The sequence below is a fragment of the Anastrepha ludens genome, chromosome 2 (genome assembly GCF_028408465.1).
Source record: "Anastrepha ludens isolate Willacy chromosome 2, idAnaLude1.1, whole genome shotgun sequence".
NCBI lineage: Eukaryota > Metazoa > Arthropoda > Insecta > Diptera > Tephritidae > Anastrepha > Anastrepha ludens.
This window is the reverse complement of record NC_071498.1, coordinates 29,447,931-29,470,710: the sequence shown is the minus strand read 5'-3', so window position 1 is coordinate 29,470,710 and position 22,780 is coordinate 29,447,931. Positions and strand designations below refer to the sequence as shown.

At 37.5% G+C, this 22,780-nt stretch overlaps 1 protein-coding gene across 1 annotated transcript in view; it reads left to right on the top strand.

Annotated features, from left to right (window-relative positions):
* Positions 1 to 527: 527 nt before the first annotated feature.
* LOC128867347 (protein doublesex-like) overlaps positions 528 to 22,780 on the top strand; it is a 142,594-nt gene continuing 120,341 nt past the window's right edge. Inside the window, exon 1 of the mRNA XM_054108497.1 lies at positions 528 to 572. The gene's annotated coding sequence lies outside the window, so the exon portion shown is untranslated. The remainder of the gene's footprint in view (positions 573 to 22,780) is intronic.

Sequence of the window (22,780 nt, the reverse complement as noted above, 5' to 3'; positions counted from 1 at the left end):
TTTTGGAAAAAATACGGACCAATGATGCCGCCGGCCCATAAATCGCACCAAACAGTCATACTTTGTGGGTGCATTGGTTTTTCTTGGATTATCATTCGCCCAAATGTGGCAATTCTGCTTATTGACGAATCCACTGAGGTGAAAATGTGCCTCATAACTGAAGATGAACTGCGCGATATACATTTTGATTTGAACGCCCGTTTTCATAATGAGCTTGAATAACTTTAACGCGTTGCTCGAAAAAAACTTGACGTTTAGGAGTGGTTCACATTCAACATCGGCCCTTGAAATTTAACCACACTTTATATAAAGTCAGTCGCTGAGTCCGAAAATCCACCTAACTTTGTTTTCCTTCTTTGCGTTTTCCAAACAACACCAAATAACGGTGTTAGATTAAATAAAACGGTACATTACGCAAATTTCTAATATTCTGAAGTATTTAATATATGTATAACAAAAATTATTTTTTCAGTTGAGTAATAAATAAAAGCACGTCGTTAACTAATTTTTTTTTTAAATTAATTTGCAGGTAAGCAATGTTTCATTCAGAAGCCTCATTTAATGAGATTTGGGTAAGTATTGCATTTATATTGTATAATAAGCGTAAAGCTAAGTGCTAAAAAAAATTAGTTATGAAAGCTAAAAAAGTGCAAACTTTTTAGAAACATGGATTTTTAGTTAAATAAATTTATTGTCAATTAAATGGTTCGCGTCTGGTATTTGGATGAGTAGAAGCGATGACGAACAAAACTAACACTTTACAAGACTCTCATCATGCTCGTCCTAACGTATGGCGCAGAAGCGTGGTCGATGTCAACAACCGATGAAACGACGCTTGGAGTATTTGAGAGAAAGATTCTGCGCAAAATTTTTGGACCTCTGCACGTTGGCAACGGCGAATATCACAGGCGATGGAACGATGAGCTGTATGAGCTTTACGACGACATAGACATAGCGCAGCGAATAAAGATCCAGCGGCTACGTTGGCTGGGTCATGTCGTCCGAATGGATACAAACGCTCCGGCTCTGAAAGTATTTGATGCGGTACCAGCTGGTGGTAGCAGAGGAAGAGGAAGGCCTCCTCTGCGTTGGAAAGATCAGGTGGAGAAGGACTTGGCTTCACTTTGTGTGTCCAACTGGCGAGCACAAGAAAGAAACGAAGTGCTTTGTCAAACTCGGCCAAAATCTCGTAAGCGGTTATCGCGCCAATTAAGAAGAAGAGAAGCGATATCAAGTTTCGCTTAGTAAAATACTTATTTACTGAAGCGTTTCAATTATGGAAGTTTGTAGTAAAGAACAAACTGGACGAGCTCATTTTTAATAACCACTTCTTAAGGCGCAATGTTTTCTTGATGGAGCTCAACACTCTCGTATTCACTAATTCTGACATCAGAAATCCGAATTTAGTCCGTTGGGTCCGAGGCAGTATCTCATAGGCGATGATTTCCTTCCGATCTCACCCAACATGCGCAAACAACTTCTTGGTCGTTAATCTAGACTATGTGATCCTTTGGGTCCATTATCTTCTTCAGCGACCATTTTTATCTCATCTTCAAGGCCACATTACCAGACTGAATCCTTAGAATAACCGCTGCAGTTGGCACCGCATCTTTACTGCAGCGATTGCTTCTTAAACTTCCCACCAATCGTGTGGCTGCCCACCAAGTCCCTTGTCGGATTCAGCTTGTATTGGGTGTACTACCAACTTTGGGATGGCTCGCTCAGTAAATGAATTGGTAGGGATTATTGTCACCTAATAATTCCTATCGTCTTCAGCATGCTCTTCTTCATTCCGGCGTAAGAGTCATTGAGTGGGTGGTGCGCACTCATCGTGAATTGGAACAAGGTCTTCCATTTTTAAGTAAGATGTGGTTCTGCAGTTCGTTGTTCGTAATTCCTAATCCATTAGCGAGACGGCTCGTCTTTATATTGAGAAGTTTCGGCTCAAGACGATGTTGCTGCGACGCTAGACTTCTTTAATAATGGCTTGGAGTTTGGACCGGCCTTAATTTGATTCAGATTCGTATAGAATCTTCTAAGTCAGTTAGTAGCGAGTCACCTATAACTCGACGTAGATGATGTTTCATGCTCTATATGACTGAAGACTTAAGCGAGATATCGGCAACAATGGAGATCTTTTAAGCGCACTATGCGCCGTACATTTGATGGTCCAGGTGTTATATTTAAAGTTTCACCGCAATAACCGCAAATTTTCGTGCTCCATTGTAAGCATATTGGTTTTTTGCATAGGGTACACATCTAGATTACTAAATTTATTTCTAATTTCTGCCAAATTATTACTGCTCCTCTTCAGAACAATGTTCAGTATATCATCACTTATAACCGATTAAAATATGCTTCCTGCTGAAGTGGTTCTAGAACTAAATTTTTGCTAGGCATTCGGAATTCGAAGTATGTTGTGAGATGCAGGTCTCACGCTTCGACTTGGGCCATATTTAGCCCATTTTAAGCAATTTCTTTCGTAATATAATCGACTTTCATTTCTACGCTGTTGGCTTTCATCATAAGAAAACAATGTTTCAAAAATAATTTCCTCATGAAAGATTAGCAGAAATCGATAATTCAGAAACTGTTTCGTGACCACTTTCTTCTACATACGAAGTCCGTTCTAGCACTAAATTCATCTTTATATTATATGTCTCATTTTACTATGCTTCTAAAATCATCATCATCGTTTGGCACTACAGCTGATTATGAGCTTGTGAACAGTGCACCTCCATGCTGCTCTGTCCTTTACCGTTTCCTTTCAGTTCCTCAGATTAAGTTGTTCCGTATCTTCCTTCACTGTATCTATCCATTTCGATCTTGGTCATCCTCTTGCTTTATTTGTGTACATATGTATTCGGCCCCATTCTCATTAGTCTAGCCATCCTAGCCATTCGCTTTAATGTAACGTTCTGAAGGGTGGTTAAGTTTCAAGGGCCGGTGTTGATTTTGAATAAAATACGATTTTTTACGAAATTATTGTCATTTCTTTTTATTATGATAATACTGATATAGCTCAATTACGTATAGAACAAAACATTGGCCAAATGGGCGTCGCGGCCTCAGCGGCACACCTCCATCCGATGGTCTAAATTTTCGATGACGCTGAGGCATAATTGAGGTTATATGCCGTTAATGTGCCGAATTATCTCATCCTTCAGCTCTTGAATTGTTGCTGGCTTATCGATGTACAACTTTTTTTTGAAATAACCACAAAGAAAGAAGTCCAACGATGTTAAATCAAATGATCTTGGCGACCAATTGGCATCGCCGCGACGTGAGATTATTCGGTCATCAAATTTTTCGCGCAAAAGAGCTGTGTGACAAGTGGCACCGTCCTATTGAAACCACATATCGACCACATCCATATCTTCCAATTCGGCCCATAAAAAGTTCGTTATCATCTCACGATAGCGAACACTATTCACAGTAACTGCCTGACCGGCCTCATTTTGGAAAAAATACGGCCCAATGATGCCGCCGGCCCATAAATCGCACCAAACAGTCACTCTTTGTGGGTGCATTGGTTTTTCGGTAATCACTCTTGGATTATCATTCGCCCAAATGCGGCAATTCTGCTTATTATCCACTGAGGTGAAAATGTGCTTCATCACTGCAGATGATTATATTCGAAAGTGCGCGATATGTATTTTGATTTGAACGTCCGTTTTCATAATAAGCCTGAATAACTTTAACGCGTTGCTCGATTGTGTATCTTTCCATGGTTCAAATTGAGTTAGTCTGAAATTGAAAAATGTCAAATGAAGTGAAGAAAAAATCTTGACGTGTAGGTGTGGTTCACATTCAACATCGGCCCTTGAAATTTAACCACCCTACACATTTTCGCCTTTAATTAGTTCCTCCAGTACATCATACACCTTGTGCAACTCTGACTGCGTCAAATATTTTTCTGATAACTTTCCTTTCAAATGTTTGTAGTTTTGTCTTATCTTTTCGCTCAGTGCCGATGTTTCAGCTCCATAGCACAAGACCGGTCGAACTGCGGGTTAATATACCTGGTGTCGGCTTGGAATAGCATACCTTCCAGGAGTTTATATTTGAAAAGTTTTATAAGTGATGCGCATGCCCTATTAGCTGCTTAAATTCGTTCTTCTATAGTAAGACTCCTTGTATTATCTGTTGTAAGTTTGCAGCCAAGATATGTGAATGCGCTTACTACTTGAAATTTTTGTTTTCCAATATTAACCGCTAATGGTAATTATTTGGTTTTCAGTTTAGCGAGTCCAATATTTCCGTCGCTGCTGCAATTTCAGAAAAACTGATGTTTTGCTGACTATCGGCCTTTTTTACTTTTATTTTTGCTGACTATCGGCGTATGCATATAATTGAGTTGTTCTGTTTGGCATTTGTCCAGTTCTTTTGGCATCGTCTATTGCACAGTGCAGCTTTCAGTTAAAAATTGTTGATGAAATTGTGACGCCTTGTCTTACGCCAATTTGTATGTGAAAGGTCTCAGATTGGTTGTATCATGATTTTGGATTCAGTGTTTCGTAGTGTCATCAATTTTAACCTGATTATGTTTTCTGGGATTTCGCACTTTCTACAAATCGTTGACTTGGTCATTCGGTTAATGGTGTCAAATGCTTGCTTGAAGTCAATAAAGTTCAGTCGATGTCTAAGTCAATCAATTTCATTGCATTTTTCCATTGACTGCTTAAGCGTGAAAATTTGGTCAGAATTTGAGAGACGGCAAAATGCTTCTATGGTTTCTATTGGTTTGGTATTCCGGCAAAATGCTACTATGGTTTCACTAAATTTTCTGTCATTTACTCGAATTGGTCGATGGTGTATTATAGCTCATGTCATATTTTTGCTGTTACCAATTAGATGTGAAAAATTACATCATTTAAAGGTGAGCTCATCTACAAGCAAAATCCGCCAAACAGTCGATCCATGAATGTCTAATTGTTGAGAAAATCGAGATATCGATGTTGCAGGTTGTTCAGCAACACTTTGCGCTACAGCAGCAATATTTTCAACAGAACGTCCAGTTTTTGGTTTGCTCGACTGATCCTTTTTCTATCCACTTCTATCCTTGACAGCACCAGTGTCTTGAAATTTTTCCACTAACCTTTGAATTGTCTACTTCTTCAGACAATTATTTTCACCAAAACATCACGAATTTTGCGATATGTTGTTCTTGCAGTTTGACCATTTTCATAATAAACTTCAATAGTTTTAACGGGTTCTTCTATTGTGTAAAATTACACATCTGCCTATTTGGCAAATGTCAAAGATGGCATAAAAAGGTATTACTCACTGCTGACATCGAAGGGTCACATTTTGAAAGCCACTTTATTTACATTTGCTGTTGTTTGCGTGGTCCCACGGACCTGCGGCACCACTTAAAGGTTAACGATGCGGAATGAGCTCATCTTGTTGCAAATTATAACATTCAGAAGTTATTGTAGAACGGCTTAAATAAGATTTTTGTATGTATTAAAAAAGTTTACTTAGTGCACAATTCGAATTTATTTAATACAATAAGTTTGGGATAACAGTTGCATGCTCACATTAAATTAAAGTTGTGTACGTGATAGCCTCCCTTTCTTGAAGTTAACTAAAACCATTTAAATGCTTGTGTTGGCCGAAAAAGTTTGGTGGGGTGTACAGTATTTCACTAAAAAATACGTCTCTCTTATGCAGTTTCAGCTTTGAAATTAATATATTATATTATACATATATACATATGTATGTATATGGTACATGAAGTGGTATTCATCGATTTCCACCTAAGGATTTCATGCATAAAAGCTTCAACTAAAGTCGTATCAAAGTAAGGTGATGAAGTTCTTCATCAAAGATTTATAAATTAAAATTCATTTGGTGAGATAAATTTTTGATGCCTCGTAGCGCCTCGAATATTGACCTCAATGTGGTTGGCTGGTCAACATAAACTAAGAATTTGATGTGGCTCCAGAAAAAATCAAAACGCATTCCGTTAAATGACTCAAACCCCAATTTCAACTTCACAACTTCGAGTGTTAAGCCCCTTGTACGGCATGTAATGAAAGTCGGCTACCATTCCTCTATACGAAGAAACATTGAAGCTATATATCCTTCCTTATTTCGAGAGAAAAGAAAGTACATTGCATTAATAGCATATTATTTTACAGGAAATAACGCCCGGTAATGTCATCGTGTCATAAACTGTACCAAACACCGTGGTTGCATTGATGCTTAGATTTAGATTTATTGGAGGTTTGCACTTCGACCTTATGGTCTTTTGCGCCCTCAACTTATCACAGTAACTCAGACCCAGACTCGATTCCCTTATTAAACTTAAGATAGAGCTGGGTTGGCCTGAGCGTATGTGCCTTTCTTCTCGCTTCAAATGGCCGAGGTGTTTCAACCTTCTCCGCGCTTTAGCGCTACATTCAAGGGAAGGGTGCATTGGAGTCTTCTGGGATTGGTCGCAGAAACGATAAGAATTAGTGTACCATATCTCGATCATGTGTAGATGACTGCGCAGTCTACAATGACCCGTCAGAATGCCCCTGACCTCAGTTAATTGTTGGGGAGAGTTATGAGTTTTTTTCTACCTCCTTTGGTTGTACCCCCGCAGTAAGTATTTTGCCTTTCATAGATCCATAGTTTGAAGCCAGCCTACTTCCCTTAGCCTCAGATCTTCACTCCTAAGCTTTTCCTTGATGGTGTGTTCTCCCATAGCAAGGAAGAGCTCGGGTCATATTAATGACGAGGCCGCAGCCTGCCTTGTCAATGCATCCGCTACGTCGTTCTCAGTTATACCCCTGTGTCCTAAGACCATATTTAGCGAGATGTGGTTGTGTGTTCTTAACAAATTCAGTTTTTCGATACACTCAAGAACCAGGGAAGACTTAATCTCACAGTAGATGCTTTCCATTTAAATTCAACCGGGCTATTCGGGTCATGTTCTTCGATTTCGATGTAACTTAAATATGTTGCTCTCTGGTCAAAATAATGAGACACGTATTTTTTTGTTCGCCCGAAAAAATTTTTTTTCAAGAGTTATCGGCAATTTTGTTTTTCGCCTCAAACTCGATTTGTTTTAATTATATAAGAACAAATTTTTTTTAAATGCCCATAACTTAGTCAAAAATGAACCGATTTTAATAATTCTGGGTTCAAAATGATCGTAATAACATACACAAGCGACTTCATGTAGAAACAATTGCAAAAAAGTAGTTAAAATTTTTTTATTTAGCAAAAAAGAAAAAAAATTGAAATTTTTTCGAAATTCAATATTTCAAAAAGTGTATTTTTTTTTTTTTTATAACTTTTTCCAAATCAAAAGGACATCTCAAACTTTAATTGAGCTGCGTGCCTAGTAGCTAAAATGAGTTGTTTTTGAGTAATGAATTTTTGAGTAAACACCCTGTTTCGCACTTTTTGTTTTTTGCAAAATAAAAAATTTTGAACTACTTTTTTGCAACTATTTCTATATGAAATCGCTCGTGTAAGTAATGACGATCATTTTGAACCCAAAATTATTAAAATCGGTTCATTTTTGACTAAGATATGAGCATTTAAAAAAAAAAAATCTTATATTATTAAAAAAAAAATCGATTTTGAGCCGAAAAACAAAATTGCCGATAAAGCTTGAAAAAAATTTTTTTTGGGCGAAAAAAAAAATACGTGTCTCATTATTTTGACCAGAGAGCAACATATTTGAGTTACATCGAAATCGAAGAACATGTCCCGAATAGCCCTTTTGAATTGAAATGGAAAGAATCTATATAAGAAAATTTTTTTTAATTGCTCATAGCTTAGTCAAAACTAAGCCGATTTGAATGATTCTGGGTTCAAAATAATCGTAATTACCTACACGAGCGATTTCATATAGAAATAGTTGCAAAAAAGTTGTTGAAAATTTTTTATTTTGCAAAAAACAAAAAGTGCGAAACAGGGTGTTTACTTAAACATTCATTACTCAAAAACAACTCATTTTAGCTACTAGGCATGCAGCTCAATTAAAGTTTGAGATGTCCTTTTAATTTGGAAAAAGTTATAAAAAAAAAAAAAATACACTTTTTGAAATATTGAATTTCGAAAAAATTTCAATTTTTTTTCTTTTTTGCTAAATAAAAAAATTTCAACTACTTTTTTGCAATTGTTTCTACATGAAGTCGCTTGTGTATGTAATTACGATCATTTTGAACCCAGAATTATTAAAATCGGTTCATTTTTGACTAAGTTATGGGCATTTAAAAAAATTTTGTTCTTATATAATTAAAAAAAATCGAGTTTGAGGCGAAAAACAAAATTGCCGATAACTCTTGAAAAAAAATTTTTTCGGGCGAACAAAAAAATACGTGTCTCATTATTTTGACCAGAGAGCAACATATTTAAGTTACATCGAAATCGAAGAACATGGCCCGAATAGCCCGGTTGAATTGAAATGGAAAGCATCAGTATGAAAAAGCCTTGAGTGCCGTCTGATTGTCGCTCAGAATGACAACTAAGTAAATGTCTTCACATAGACTAATGGCATAAACGTCCGCTTGAAAGGTGCTACACATCAGCACAGAACGTTTATTCCTCGGACCATATATTCCGAAGGCCTATGCTTCCTGGTGTCTTCGAGCCATCTGTCTACCAGTACGGTTTTCTTTCAAAAGCTGGCGTACTCCATTTTACCTTGTCGTCCAGTTCAATTCTGAACTTCTTTTCGAATTAGATAACTTTAGCGATATCATCTCTGGATAGTTGGGTAAATGGGAGCTACAGTAGTAACATTCAACAGCGTACACTTGGCTGATTGCCGAATAACTATATGAAGCGATGTCAGGTAGAGCATCAGCTCCATCGCAGCTGCAGGGTAGGTCCGCATCGCCCCCTTGAGGCACACGCATTCTGAGCGCTGAAGCTTGTGATGTCCAAGCAACCGTTTCATATGCTATTTGTGGCCTTATTATGATGAAGTACATCCTTTCTAGGATCCTTGGGCTATAGCCCCAGGATTGATGCTTGGTCGAACACTTGTGGAATATTATTCGCTCTAATAACGACAATTTTTCTTGTTGGCACACTCGCTGAACCAAAAATGGCCCTCGTCCGAGAAGATAATTTTTTGCCAAAATCGGAGTCTCTGCATTTACAATTGGGTCGAAATTCCGATTACTTTTCACACGTTTGGCAATCGTGCAATGGCAAACACTTCCGAATATTTTGAAAGCTGGGTGACTTTAACAAATTTAATGGTTGCTAAAATAATATATACAAATCTACACTTGGAAAAACCTTCATCGTTGTCTGGTCACTCATTACGCATAGCTGTAATATCTGCTCCAGAAATGTAATTGAAATAGATTTTTCTAAATGCTTCATTGGGCCCAATTCAGCCGTGAAATACTGTATATTGTATTAGCAAACAGCAGCAAATTGTTCCGCAAAATTACACAGAAATATGTAGGTATATGTGCAAGTAGGAATGGAATAGCACAAACTCACTTCCACATTTTCACTTATGCGTTTGTGGTTACCCAACAAGCAATAAGCATTAAACTAAGAGGTCTTACTGATATGGACAGGAGGACGTCTGGATTAGGTTCAAGAGATAGGATTCATCTTATTATTATTATTATTGTTATTATTATTATGAGGGGATTTAATACTGCGACCTGAAAGATCTATTGTGTCCCCTTCATGGACTCAGAGGATTTCTCGCAGTGCAGTTTACTTAAAAAAATTAAAAATAAAATTTCTATTTTATTGAGTTCTGTCGTAAAATATGATTCTTCCTTTGGTAAAATATATTTACCCAGGTATTTGTGCCGCATATGCATCAGTGCTCGACACGATGCCAGCGCATTTTTACCGATTTCATCTTCCTCCCAGGCTCCATTGGATTATATTCCCAGTTTAGCAAGATAATGATTCAATCAGCCTGTTAGAATACCTGTGATGATTCTAAAACTATTCTTACTTAATTCCATATAATCTTTAAATCGGCTTGGTTAAAGCTATCTATGATTGATTTTGATGGCGATGAGCCCTGTCTGATCTTCTATCTCTTTCGTCTACTTCCGAAATATGAAAAGAGAATATTGTCCTTAACTTTGTAAATTTAATCACTTCTATCTAACTGATGATATGCATTTAAAATTATTGAATTTTTATTGAAAACAAATTGGTTTATTCAATCCAAAGATGCAAAGGATGGGTTCGTAAAAACGGTACTTTTGTCTTTTAACCCGGAGTTTCGGTTCGGGTCAGCGGTATGGGAATTAAAAATAACTATGTATTTTTGTGTCATTTTTATTCAGTAAACATTCAAAAAAAATAAGTACAAAACATACAAGGTGGCACAAATTTAATCACCCTATCGAAAGATTTATATTTTTTGCAAAATTACGTCGAACGTGAATCATAACATATTTGACACTTGTGAACTAGACAGGCGATGGAAACCCAAGACAAGCAATGGCGTAAACACAAAATATTTTTATTTATTTAGTACAAAAATTATTAAAAAACAAAGTTGGAAGATTAATTTTGCGCCACTTTATACATATATATATGGAGGTCATTTGAAAAGTCCGTGCAAAGTCAGAGAGATGTCACTACTGGCGCTTATCGAGGTTTTGTTTAGTTAGTAGCATCAAGAACACACACCGAGATTCAGCCAGATCGGTATATTTTTTTGTGTTTGGCATTCGTTTGAATCGAGGAAGTCGCGTGATTTTCCTTTTCCATCACGACAACGCACCAGCTCACGACGCAGTAGTTGTGGTCCCATAATGAATGGAAATAGGATTACGACTCATTTCACATACCCCCTGTTCTCTAGACTTGGCTTCTTCGGATCTCTCGTACTAAAATTTTTTCCCACTTTTTGTTGTTTGGATGACGGGAAAAAAAATTTGATTCAAACAAGAAGGCGATTGCAAAACGAATAACTATTTTTCAGTCTCGGACAAATCCTATTATTCGGCAGGGATCAACAAACTAGAACAGCGTTGGACGAAGTGTATTTGTCAAAAAGGAGACTATATAGAAAAATAAAAAAGTTTTACTTTGAAAATTATTTACAATAATTAGTCGTAGAACCAGTTGCCGTCGTAATTAGAAAAAATGTCGTATCTCATATCTGATCATGTCAACAGCGAATCCTCAGCCTTCATCGACCAACACAAATGGTTTGAAAGTTTGAAACGCAAAAAGCCGCACCACCTCATGCAGTAATCAACTCCTTTGCAACTCCTGTGGAAAGCATCATCATTTAATTTTATTACAGAAAAACCAAAGAAAATTGTTCGTTAGTTTATTTATTGTTAACTAACTGAAAAATGTAAAATGAAAAACAAAACAATAACTAGTCCAGATTGGTCGACATTTCCTCGCAATTCAAGTGTGGAAAGTGCCCTATTTAACCAAACCTGGGTTGCTGGAACATAATTTGAGCAAATTGAAATAATTATTTTTCCGAGTATTTTTTCCAAAATTTCAAAACATCAACCTTATGTGAAAGCCGCGATCGTGCGACAGGTAAAGTTCTACAGGAAAAATTTCGTATGCGAGTGAAATTATAGATTTTACTCCATGACTAGTTGTTCATCAGTTTAATTTTTTGCGCTAGGAGTTCAAAATTTCAAAGGACTTTCTTTGAACAAGGAAACTCCGCTCAGGAGCATAGGGCCTCGACACCGCTGACTTAGCTAGGATGGGTTCTGAGGCCATCTTTGAACGCAGTTGCAGGTTCTGCAGCCATTAAAGCCACGGTTAGCAAATGGGTTACTACAACCCACACGCGATCTTGGCAGGGTGAGAGAGGCTGCAGATGGACTAAACTGATGTTACCTGTCATGTCCGACCGACTGTCGCAAGTCCTTCTGTCAGTAAGCAAAAGGGACTGCATGCAGCTGGTTGAAATGGTGACGGGCCACTTTCTGTGGGCGAAGCACATTGAAAAGGTAGGCATCTCAGGCAGTACATTCTATCTAGCTTGGGACGAGGAAGATGAGACGGCGTACCACTTTTTGTGCGTCTGAACCGCCTTTGCTCGAAACAGGCTTGAGGCCTTTGGCACTGATGTGTTAAGAAGCGACCACCTAGGCTCCTTGGCCCCACAAGATCTACTCCGATTTCTACTTCGGAGGTAGGGTAGATTTAAGAACATTAAAAGGGAATCCGAGTGCAGTACAATGGACTTAATGTTGTCTGAGTGCTGTACTTGCTGTCCCGACAAAAAAACAAAAATTTAATAGTACACATAACAGAAGTGAAACTATCAAGGCAGACAAAGAAAGAAGGAGAGACCCGAGAGAGAATGAGAGAGAGAGAGAGAGAGAGAGAAAGAGTATATATCTAAATAAATTCACAACATTTGCAGAGAATACAAATAAACCAAATTTACAAAAAACGGAGAAGGGTCGACCGGTGTAGGTAAACGCCGGACACATACAACACTTTATAGTACGCACAAGCACTAGCCGGAAACGGAAATAAGCGCCAAAAAGTAGGCACAAAAAAAAACACGCCAAAAAAATTGGGGCCAAAAAACGCCCCAAACAGTAGGCACCAAGGAAATATAACGCCAAAAAGGAGGCACCAAAAATATATTTCCTACAAGTTTGCACCAACAAACAAGCACCATAAAGAAGGCAGTGTTATTTCTCACTAGAAATTACAACCACAATGAAAAACTCAGGAAAAATAGCATAAAGTGTATCTAAGATATATATAAGATATAGCTCTCTCTCTCCTTTTCCTCTACGTTACATCGTTTTTCTCTTTCGCGGAACGAAAATGCCCAATACGCTGCATGGCCTTGAAGTTTTACTCTCCATTCTCGCTCGTCCATCGACGCCTAAGAAGTTTCACTTCAAAAATTTTATTCACTTTTAGCCAGGACAAATATAGCGCAATATGAGTAATGTTCTGTGAAAAACGTATCCTTGAAGTCTCCTAATGGATTATTAAAAAAATATATATACCATATATATTAAGGGCGTATACATATATGTAGTAATGTACCTTAACTTCGTTCTTTTTGCTGTTCTATAAAACAGTACAAAAATAGTTCAGCTTTCCTCCTATGGAAAAAAATTTAAAGCTTCCCCTTTGAAAGTTTAAAGCTTTTTAAAAATTAAATTGCTGAGAAAATTAAAAAAATTGAGAAGATTATTAAAACTGAGTATCCAGTATTATTATAAAAAAATCTACAGTTTCACATGCACATGGAATGTTTCCTGGATAACAAAAAGTGTTCATTTTTGATGCACAGTCTTATCAAATGTCTTGATTTTATCTATTAATGATCTATTTTTGTCCTTAGTCACGTTCTTCAATATTTCTTCCTTGAAATTTGCATACTGATACTGATACTGTCCGATGGTAGGCAAAAGATAAAATGGAAAGGTCGGGAACATTTCTCTATTCAAAATTGGTGAAAACGCACATAAAATCTTTATAAAAAGTCATCCAGTCTTCGGTTTACATACCTCAAGCATTTGTGGAAAATTATGGTTCGCTTATTGCTTCAGTTTGTTTGTAGTAAAAAAGTAGTAAAAACCAATTTCCGTGCCTAAAAAAATTCGCATCACTTACCAGTCCTACTCAAACCAACAAATTAGCGCCTCAGAAACCGCACATCGTACACAATTTGCGCGAAGACAATTGTTTGCGTTTTCTTTTCGGCTTCGGCACTCTGCTATGAATAAAAAATTGTTTCACAATTGTCCGAATTGGACTAGTTCACGTTTCCCCGCCATGGTGTTTACTAGACAATTATGAACGGGCGCATTGCTGTGTGCATTTATTAGCATGTGTGTGTCAACTTGAAGGCAAACAAAGCGAGTCGCATCCACCTGTCGAAAATATTAAAATTTATTGAGTACTAGCATTTCCCAGTGGGCTTCGCACCACCATACATAAAATGTTTTTTTATATCGCAAGAAATTTTTCATATTAAGTTTTCTTTATAGAACTCGTAAAATGTTTAAACAGTTGAATTAGTTGATTTTTTTCATTCAACATACTTTCTAAAGATGTCACAATAGCCTTTTCTGTACTTTTTTTAAATTTGATTGTGGTGGTCACCTATATACAGGCAAGGTGAAAGAGCCGATAAAAACTTGTAATTAAACTTTGATTCTTTAATTTCCATTTCAATTTTTTACGCTAAATAAATTATGCTAAAATAAATAAAGTTAAAAATGTTCTTCCAGTTCCTCCTGGAGCATTCAATTTTTTATTATATTTGCGTCCAAAATGACTTGCAATTCTATAAAAAATTGATGCGAAAGTTGATTGCATCGCAAAATAAAATTGTTTTCTTGAGGGCGAATCATCAATCGATACGAATAAAAATTCATCGCACTGACGGTTTTCGTTGATTTTTGACCTGCGATGCAAAAATTAATTAGCGTATGAAAATTATTTAAAAATCATATTTAAACAAAAATAAAATGTGTATGTACCAGTTGTTGGATTTATCATTGGTATGTTGATATGATAGCCATCGCCCCCTCTCCAAAACAAAATGGGGTATTGCAATGCATCATAACAGCGATGGAGTTCTGAAATACGTTGTTATTGCTCATTTCTACGATACAAAACAATATCTCGTGGCTGAAACTGTAACAACAATAGCTACTTCATCAATCGTTGGTACATTGAATCGTCTGGCGTGCTCCCAATTGGTGATTTATCGGCTTTTATTATGATTTTGTGGCCATCGGTGGGCATCAGATCGAGTGCCACTTTGAACAATTTCCACAATTCATTGTGTTGATGGAACATTGTTTGCAATTCATTCACGATTGATCTTCTCGTATTCGTCGAAATTGCACAGCGCTGATCTAATTCACGATTCTCATCACCAATAAAATATATTTGCAAAAATTGATGGTCACTATCTGGGAATGGTAGCAAAGACCCAGCTCTATGGTATATTTGACCTTGAATCTGTAAAGTTCGAGAAATATATGTAGATAACGGATCTGAATTTTTAAAAACATTTTAACTGGTTGTAGTACATGAGAATGCAATCTCTTAACCTGAAGGCGAGTTCCCAATTGGTCTATATCTGGAGTCTTTAGTTACCCAGCGAAAAGAAAAGTCCTCTTTTCATTAGCATTTATCAACAACTTACAATGGATACTCATGTGGTTCAAACACATCCTAGGGTTATCCAGGTCCACGTTTTGGTCTATATCTCGAGACCCTAGTTACGGAGGGGCATTAAAAATACTCTATACTATAGCAATCATCAACAGCTCCCATTCGCTACCCATATTGTACAAACACATCCTAGGGTTACCCGGGTTCCCGTTTTGGCCTATTTCTCGAGACCCTGGTATCCGATTCTTAAAATTTCAAAACACAAACCATCTACTGAATAGTCCAAACAAAGCCTAAAAATTTGGTTTGGATAGGTGAGCCCGTTCTTGAGTTATAAGATTACCAAGGAAATGTAACTTCTTTTTATATATAGATATCCTCTGTATAACCGCGCACAGATGATGCTTGAGGAAGACTTTGTGGTTATCTGAGTGACAGTAAAACACATTTCCACACAGCCGTTAAACGACTATGTATCGGGTGGGTTTTAGCTGCAAGAGAACTAAGATTTGACAGCTGAGAATGGTAAACTGTGTTAACATTTCTGTGCAGTAACAACGCTTCCAAACTGTGGACATATTTAAAAAAACAAAAAACAATCTGTTCGCGAAGTTCATAGAGCAAAGTGAACAAGATAATGCTCATTCGTCATCGTTCTCAACTTGTTGGCCTTTGTTCTTCGACTAAGTGCAAGGATGGTTCCATATGTAGAAGTCCACGCAAGTGGGGAAAGTTAACTGATTGCTATTCACCTGGGAGTGGCCAGCCTGATTCTTCGGCATATGGTTTAAGCAGCTCACAACTTCGGGGATTAGCTCAAGTATCCTCTGGGTAACTTCCGAACACCCGTTCGGGAGTGAGCTAACGTGAGAAGGCGAAGTATTCCAGGATAGCTGGTTGTGCGCTGGGTGGTGGGATCCGCCACTTAAAAATCCGCCCCAATGAAAAGATTAAAAAAGCCTGCGATGAGAACTTCCTATACTGATGACAATCCCTGCAAAGGGCCTTGGCTTAGCTGCATATAAAATACAGCTCGTACAAGAATTTGAGCCAAATGACCATCTCTCTCTAGCTTTTTTTGATTTATTATTCAGATTTATTGGAAGAAGTAGTCAAAAATTGCACTGATCGAATGGTCAACGTAACTCGTAAAGGCCATGAAATTAACTACCAGAATACACTAATAACAAAGAAAATTTCAATAATTTCCAATATTTCTCACAATATTTGCATTACCATTTTAAGTTTTCAAGTTCTTAAAAGAATGCCCGTTATGTTTGATAGTAGTCGCATGTACTTACAGTGGCTCAGTAAAGAACTCGGGCATCCAAGTGATATGGTTTTAAAATCAAAGAATTATGTGTATTAAAATGCTAGTCTAATGCGCTTATGTGTCACATTTACTTTCGTTCTTCAAGCGTTTTTTTTTTTTCAAAACTACCAAAAACTTAAACAAACTTCAACTCATTCGTACATAGAAAATATAGACATAAAAACTTAGCGAAATACATGACAGAAAAGAACTCGGACATTTATATAAAGTAGAGTTAGGCAAATAATATTTAAGAAAACCCAATATAATTAACATTTAGTCGGTAAGCCTTTAATTTTTTCTCACAGCTTCAGTCTTCTTGGCATGGATTCGACCAGCTTCTTGCATGTTAAAGGATATATTTTCCCCTACTCTTCTTTAATAGCATCTTCTAGGTATTTCTTCTCTCTAATAAATTGCTTTTTCGGTTGGTTTTCTAAATGAGTCCACAGATGTTCAATTACCTTAATGTCTGGCGATTGTAGAGGTGTTTCAAGTACTTTAGGGCAGTTGTACATAAGCCATAGACGAACATCAAGTGCCTTATGCTTGGGATCGTTGTCTTCGTTCATAATTGCTAGATATTGTTTGTGGTCCATATTGCCGTTAATGAAGCACCAATTTCTGGTACCAGCAGCGGGCATACAACCCCATATCATTACCGACCCATCCCCATGTTTAACTGTCAGACGTAAACTTTTTTCCAGCAACTCTTCATTAGGTCTTCTCCACACGTGTGATTTGTCCATCTGACCTAAATATGTTAAACTTGCTTTCGTCTGCAAATAAAACGTGCTTCCAGAACTCGAAATCGTTATCTCCATGACGCTTTGCGAATTTTATTCCCTTGTGCCGGTTCACCTCGTTGATGAAAGATTTTTTTTGTGCAACTCTGCCATTATAATTATTCTTTCGCAACACTATTCGTATACCTTCGGGGTTGCAGTTAATATGCAGTTGTTGTGCGACTTCTGTTGCAAGCTTAGGAGCGCTCACATTTGAATTTTTCGCAATTTGTTGCACTATCCACCGTTCATCTGCATCCGAAAACAGTTTTGGACGTCCCGATTTCTTCTTATTTTCTACGGATTTTGTTTCTTCGAAAGGTTTTATCACTTCGTTTTCAGTCGAACGGGGTCTATCCACTACTTCTGTGATTTCCCGAACGGTTTTACTCGTTTCATGATGACTAATAATTAAATCCTTCAACTGAACTTTGCCCCCGCTGTCTACCCATGTTTATAATTTTGACTTTTATTCAACAAAACACGACTGAAATTTTATTTTAATTTATTACATTTGGTTCTTTCTTTGCACTGGTCAACCGAGCCTAATTTAATTGTGGGATTCCTCGTTTTAGAGTGCCAAACAATCGCAATAATGCCAGGTTTACAACTTCTTTCTTGACAACAATTTTGCGAATGCTGTATGATAAACTTTTAATAACTAGGAGGTAATGGATTTGTAAATTTTTTTTTACAATTTTTAAAATCCTATTTGAATGCCCAATAGAAAAATATAAAAATAAAAATATTTAACTTGATTTTTTACAAAAATTTGAAGCTGCATGCTACGTATGTCCGAGTTCTTTATTGAGCCACTGTACTTACTTTCATATATGCATACATATAGGCATGTGTCCGTTATGTATATGTATGTCTTGGTACTGCCACAAGTTCGAAGAATGCATAAGTTCTGTTGAAAGATTTACAAAGCAGGAATTATTCTTAAGGAATAGGAATATTTTGATTTTTTTAATTTATAGGAAACAGGCTTTTAACTAGGCGGTCTCGGTAGTCTAACGTAAGTGCACTAGCCTGCCATCCCAGAGGTTGTGGGTTCGAATCCCACGTAAAGCACAGTCCTCGCACTTTTCCAAACTTACCTTCTTTCCTAGTTTCTAGTTTCTGAAAAAAAACCTCAACCCCAAAAACCTTATCCTTCGAATCCTTACTCCCACACAAAAGTCAGCGCATTACTTCCAATGTGGCTGTTAAATCAAGCAAAAAACAAACAGTTACACATTGCATCAGTGGCGCCAGCAAGAGGAAGCGTCCAATCGCGCTAATGGCGCAGACACACCAAAATTTAGCGAAGTCCTCAACCTTCTGTGTGATCCTTCTGTCGGAAAAATGTGAAACACAGATGGTGCTCCTAGCAGTAAGAAGGCGTTGTTCCTAACCAACGACAGGTGGGCATTCCCACTATTTAGGACTGGTAGCGGCAGGCTAATCACCTACCCTGCCCGAAAGCAAAATAGATTAACGAAACCAACGGAAGAGTGAGTCTTGTCGAGGCCCTATGCTCCCGAGTGGGGTGAACAGGAAAAAACAAAAAATGGCTTTTAAATTTTAAACTGAATGTTCAAATTATTGTATTTGTATACAATTTTTTTTTTCTTTTTTTCAAAATAAACTCAATTGAGTTTGGTTGAAAATTTCACCTGATGAATATGGAGCGGCACCGAAACTCAATCGGCTATAGCGCCAATGAACAAGAAGAACATGGAGTGGTATGACAAGGAAAATCGTTTGGCGGTGGCATTTCAAAAGTGGTAGATGGTATTTCAAAAAATCGAAAATAGTGTTAGTATATCCAGAGTGCTTGTGTATCGAACCATAAATCGATTGTTAGAATCGTACGAGTAGACCTTCGCATAAACTCCTTCAAGAAGACGCAAATCGTGGGTAGAGAACTGGTCACGTAATTCAGATCCAAGTGACGATTATTCTACTCTCATTTCTATTATGAGTTATCTCCACATGAAATCTTTTAACCCCGCAGCTACAACAAATAAGATTGGAAAGATGTAAGAAGTTTTTGCGGTGGCACGCAAACAACGGCAATAAAAACTGTCTTTTTATCGAGGAAAAAATGTTTCGGTAGAAGTTGTTTTTAACAAACAAAATGACAAAGTCTCTGCAAGAGCACCGCAAAAAGCGAAAAGTAATGGCAAAGAATTCAAAGAGGTCATCATCCAGCCTACGTACGATCCAATATCCATTAAAAACTTTGATTTTTTGCGAAAAAGGCATAAAACCTGAAGCAAATGAACCTGAAGCTGTCAATGAAGTCGTGGTGAAGAATGACACCCTGAGCCAGTACTTAATGAAGAAAACTGGGTCTTTCAGCAAGACTCTGCCATGGCACATACAACAAAAACAACTCAAGGGTGGTTAAGGCCGATTATTCCAGTTTTTATTTCTGCTGAATATTGGCGCTCGGGCAGCTCAGATTTAAATCCTCTCGGTTGATAGAAACCGGTTGTGTTTGAGATTGTGGGAAATTTCCCTATTTGAGAGACACAAATTGCAAAAAAAAAATATTTGAAGATTAAAAGGGCATATTAGCATTTGAAGAGATTTTCTTGTAGTTCAATTACCGATGCCCAATTGATCAGAATTCCGTCAACAGTAATCGTTCTTTTTACCTAATTAATCGTTCATTGCGGCATTCGGGTCGGATTCAGTCGTGAAAATCATGGCTTTGGCGATATCAACGCGGTCCCTTTTTTGCATAAAATTCAAGTCCTTAGAAACCAACTTTGCAGTAACACGGCACAAACCCAAATCATTAACTTTAATATCCTGAATGGATCCATAAGCATTGTTCAAGTCCCTCACAAAGTAGTCGACAACTTCTAAGATAACCATGACATACTGCACATCTCTTAACTAGATAACTGAGTCATTTCACCTAAAGGTAAGAGGGGTTCTTAGCCATATGACATTGAGGGTAACTGCAGAGCCGACGAACTAGCTAGACTCGGTACTAAATTAACCCATGAGTACATAGACGGCGGCCGACGTAGCCGAATGGGTTGGTGCGTGACTACCATTCAGAATTCAGAGAGAACGTAAGTTCGAATCTCTTTGAAATACCAAAAATTAAAAAAATAATATAATATATAATAGCGGTCGTCCATCGGCAGGCAATGGCAAACCTGCGATTGTATTTCTGCCATGAAAAAGCTCCTCATAAAAAATATCTGCCGTTCGAAGTCGGCCTAAAACTGAAGGTCCCTCCATTTGTGGAACAACATCAAGCAGCACGTCATAAATAAGAGGAGGAGCTCGTTCAAACACCCAAGAAGGGTGTATGAGCCAATTCACATAGACTATGATATAGACTTACCCTTACAAACATGTAAGCTAATTATCTTTGAGGAAATTATGAGAGCAGCAAATGAAAGATGGCGTAATAACATCACATGCAGAATCGCCCGACAAGTGTGGCCGACTGTCAATGCTAAACGTAGAGAATATAAGAACTAATCTCAGTTAAAAAGGGGCACTGCCTAATAGGCTCGCCCATCCTCTGGGCTGACTTCAGCAGAAGCTATCTAGATGAGGCAGAGGAAAAGACGACTTCGCAGCTTCTGTGCCATTGTCCTGCTCTATTCAGGCGTAGGTTGGCTATTCCTGGTAGACAATTTTTTAATGAATTGGAAGATCTCAGCACTGTGGAAATCAGGCATTTTCTGAATTTTTTGAAAAGTACACACTGGTTTTAGGAAATATAGGGGCACGGCATCACAATGATCCAGAGTGCGTCGCACAGTGGACGACCACTTCAATCTAACCTAACCGAGTGGTTACCTGATATGGATTTTATGGGTTGTTTAGAGCATAAATGCTTGTACTTATATCGTAATTAAAATCATTTAAGGTAGTAAGTAGTCTGGTCAAATACTCATTTTTAATAGAAATTTTGTAGGAATTTTTTTAAAGAAAATAAAATGCTATTGTTTTTATTTTATAGTATATATAATATAATATAAATATAGTTATTATTGACATGAAATATTATAAAAAAACAATTTTTTGTTTTTACATATATTTTGTAGTAGTGTGGCACCAAAGTAAGCGTCTTAAAAAAAAGAAAGGTGGCTTGTCAGCAGGAGTTTGGCTCTTCAGAACATCTGAAAGGATAAAGTTAAACTGATTATTTATTATTCTGTAGGTTTGTCATTCTGGCAGGTGTGACAATGGAAACATTTTTTGGAAAAATTACAAAATGGCAGAATTTTGAAAAAAGGTATGTTTTGACCAGACTACTACCTTAAAGTTGGTATCCATGAGAAGAAAATTACAAACTAATTTCGACATATCTGCACCTGCCTCACAACTTAATTGGCTTCATGAATGGTTTAACTAGCAACATTAGTACATTAAGGCATTGACGCTTTGTTTTTATTGTACGTATGTACGTACATACTTTTTAATCTTCAGTTGGAAATCTTTAAATGCTTTACACTTCCATGCATATATATGTATGCATGTATGTGTGTGCATAGGCTGCGTGCGCTCATTGCGAGGGAGAATAATTTGCGCGCTTTGTGCTTGGTGTAAAATGCATTTCATTTCAGAACTGTCATAAAGATCACGATAGAGCAAGGGAGTTGGAATGGCTTAGTGGAAATGCCTTAGAAAAAACATCCTCTGCATGCGCACAAACGCATATGCAGTAAAACAGTGCAAAGTAGTAATTAATGCTGCTTATCAACGGGGTTTAAACCACGAACTTATCATAGCTGGCTTCTCATCCATTCGAAAAACTGTCATTCATGCTTACATACTGGCATACATACACCCATGCACATACATACATATGCATGTATGTATGTGTATAAATATACGCTCATTCACTCACGAAACGTATTTATACAATTTCTAAATTGAATTTCTGTTACGTTTCATGCATTTCCATTTGTAATTTTCAACACCAATTCGACTTCAATCCACCCACTTGAACGTAACGACTAGGTTGCACGCATACACACACACACACGAGTGTGTATGTATGTATTTATGTGTGGGTACTTGTATTCCCACATAGCAAGCGTGCATACATAAAATAACAAGTGACGCGCTTAAGATTCATTGCAAGTTATTTCGTGGGTGAGGTCAGGATTAACTTGAGTTACAGTAGGTGGACCGAGAAGAGAAGGAATGGTAGGTATATGCAGCTGATTTTGTACGGTGAATAGTACAACATCTGATGGTGTTAACAGCGTTGCACAGCACAACACATCAAAAAACAGATATTTTGACATGAACGCTACTAAACGGTCAACCTGGACAATTTGCCCACTTCCACATGCACACCTTGGGGACCTCATTAAAGTCAATTGGCATCGATTTGGTTGTCAGTAAACGCTCCCTGTGTCGAAACTCGCCAAAACACTCACAGATCATCATTTAAGCAACGTGTGATGTCCTTAACCGGAATTCGCCAGCCGTTTCCTCTTTGTTTGCCCCCTTCGTCGCTGGCGTTAGTTTTGTGGACGATACTTCCAGGGACTCTAAACTCATTTTATCATATTGTTGTTGTCCTCATAGTCGTCGTAATAGTCTGCGTTGTTTTATTTTTCTTGTTGTTGTCATTGTAAGCGTT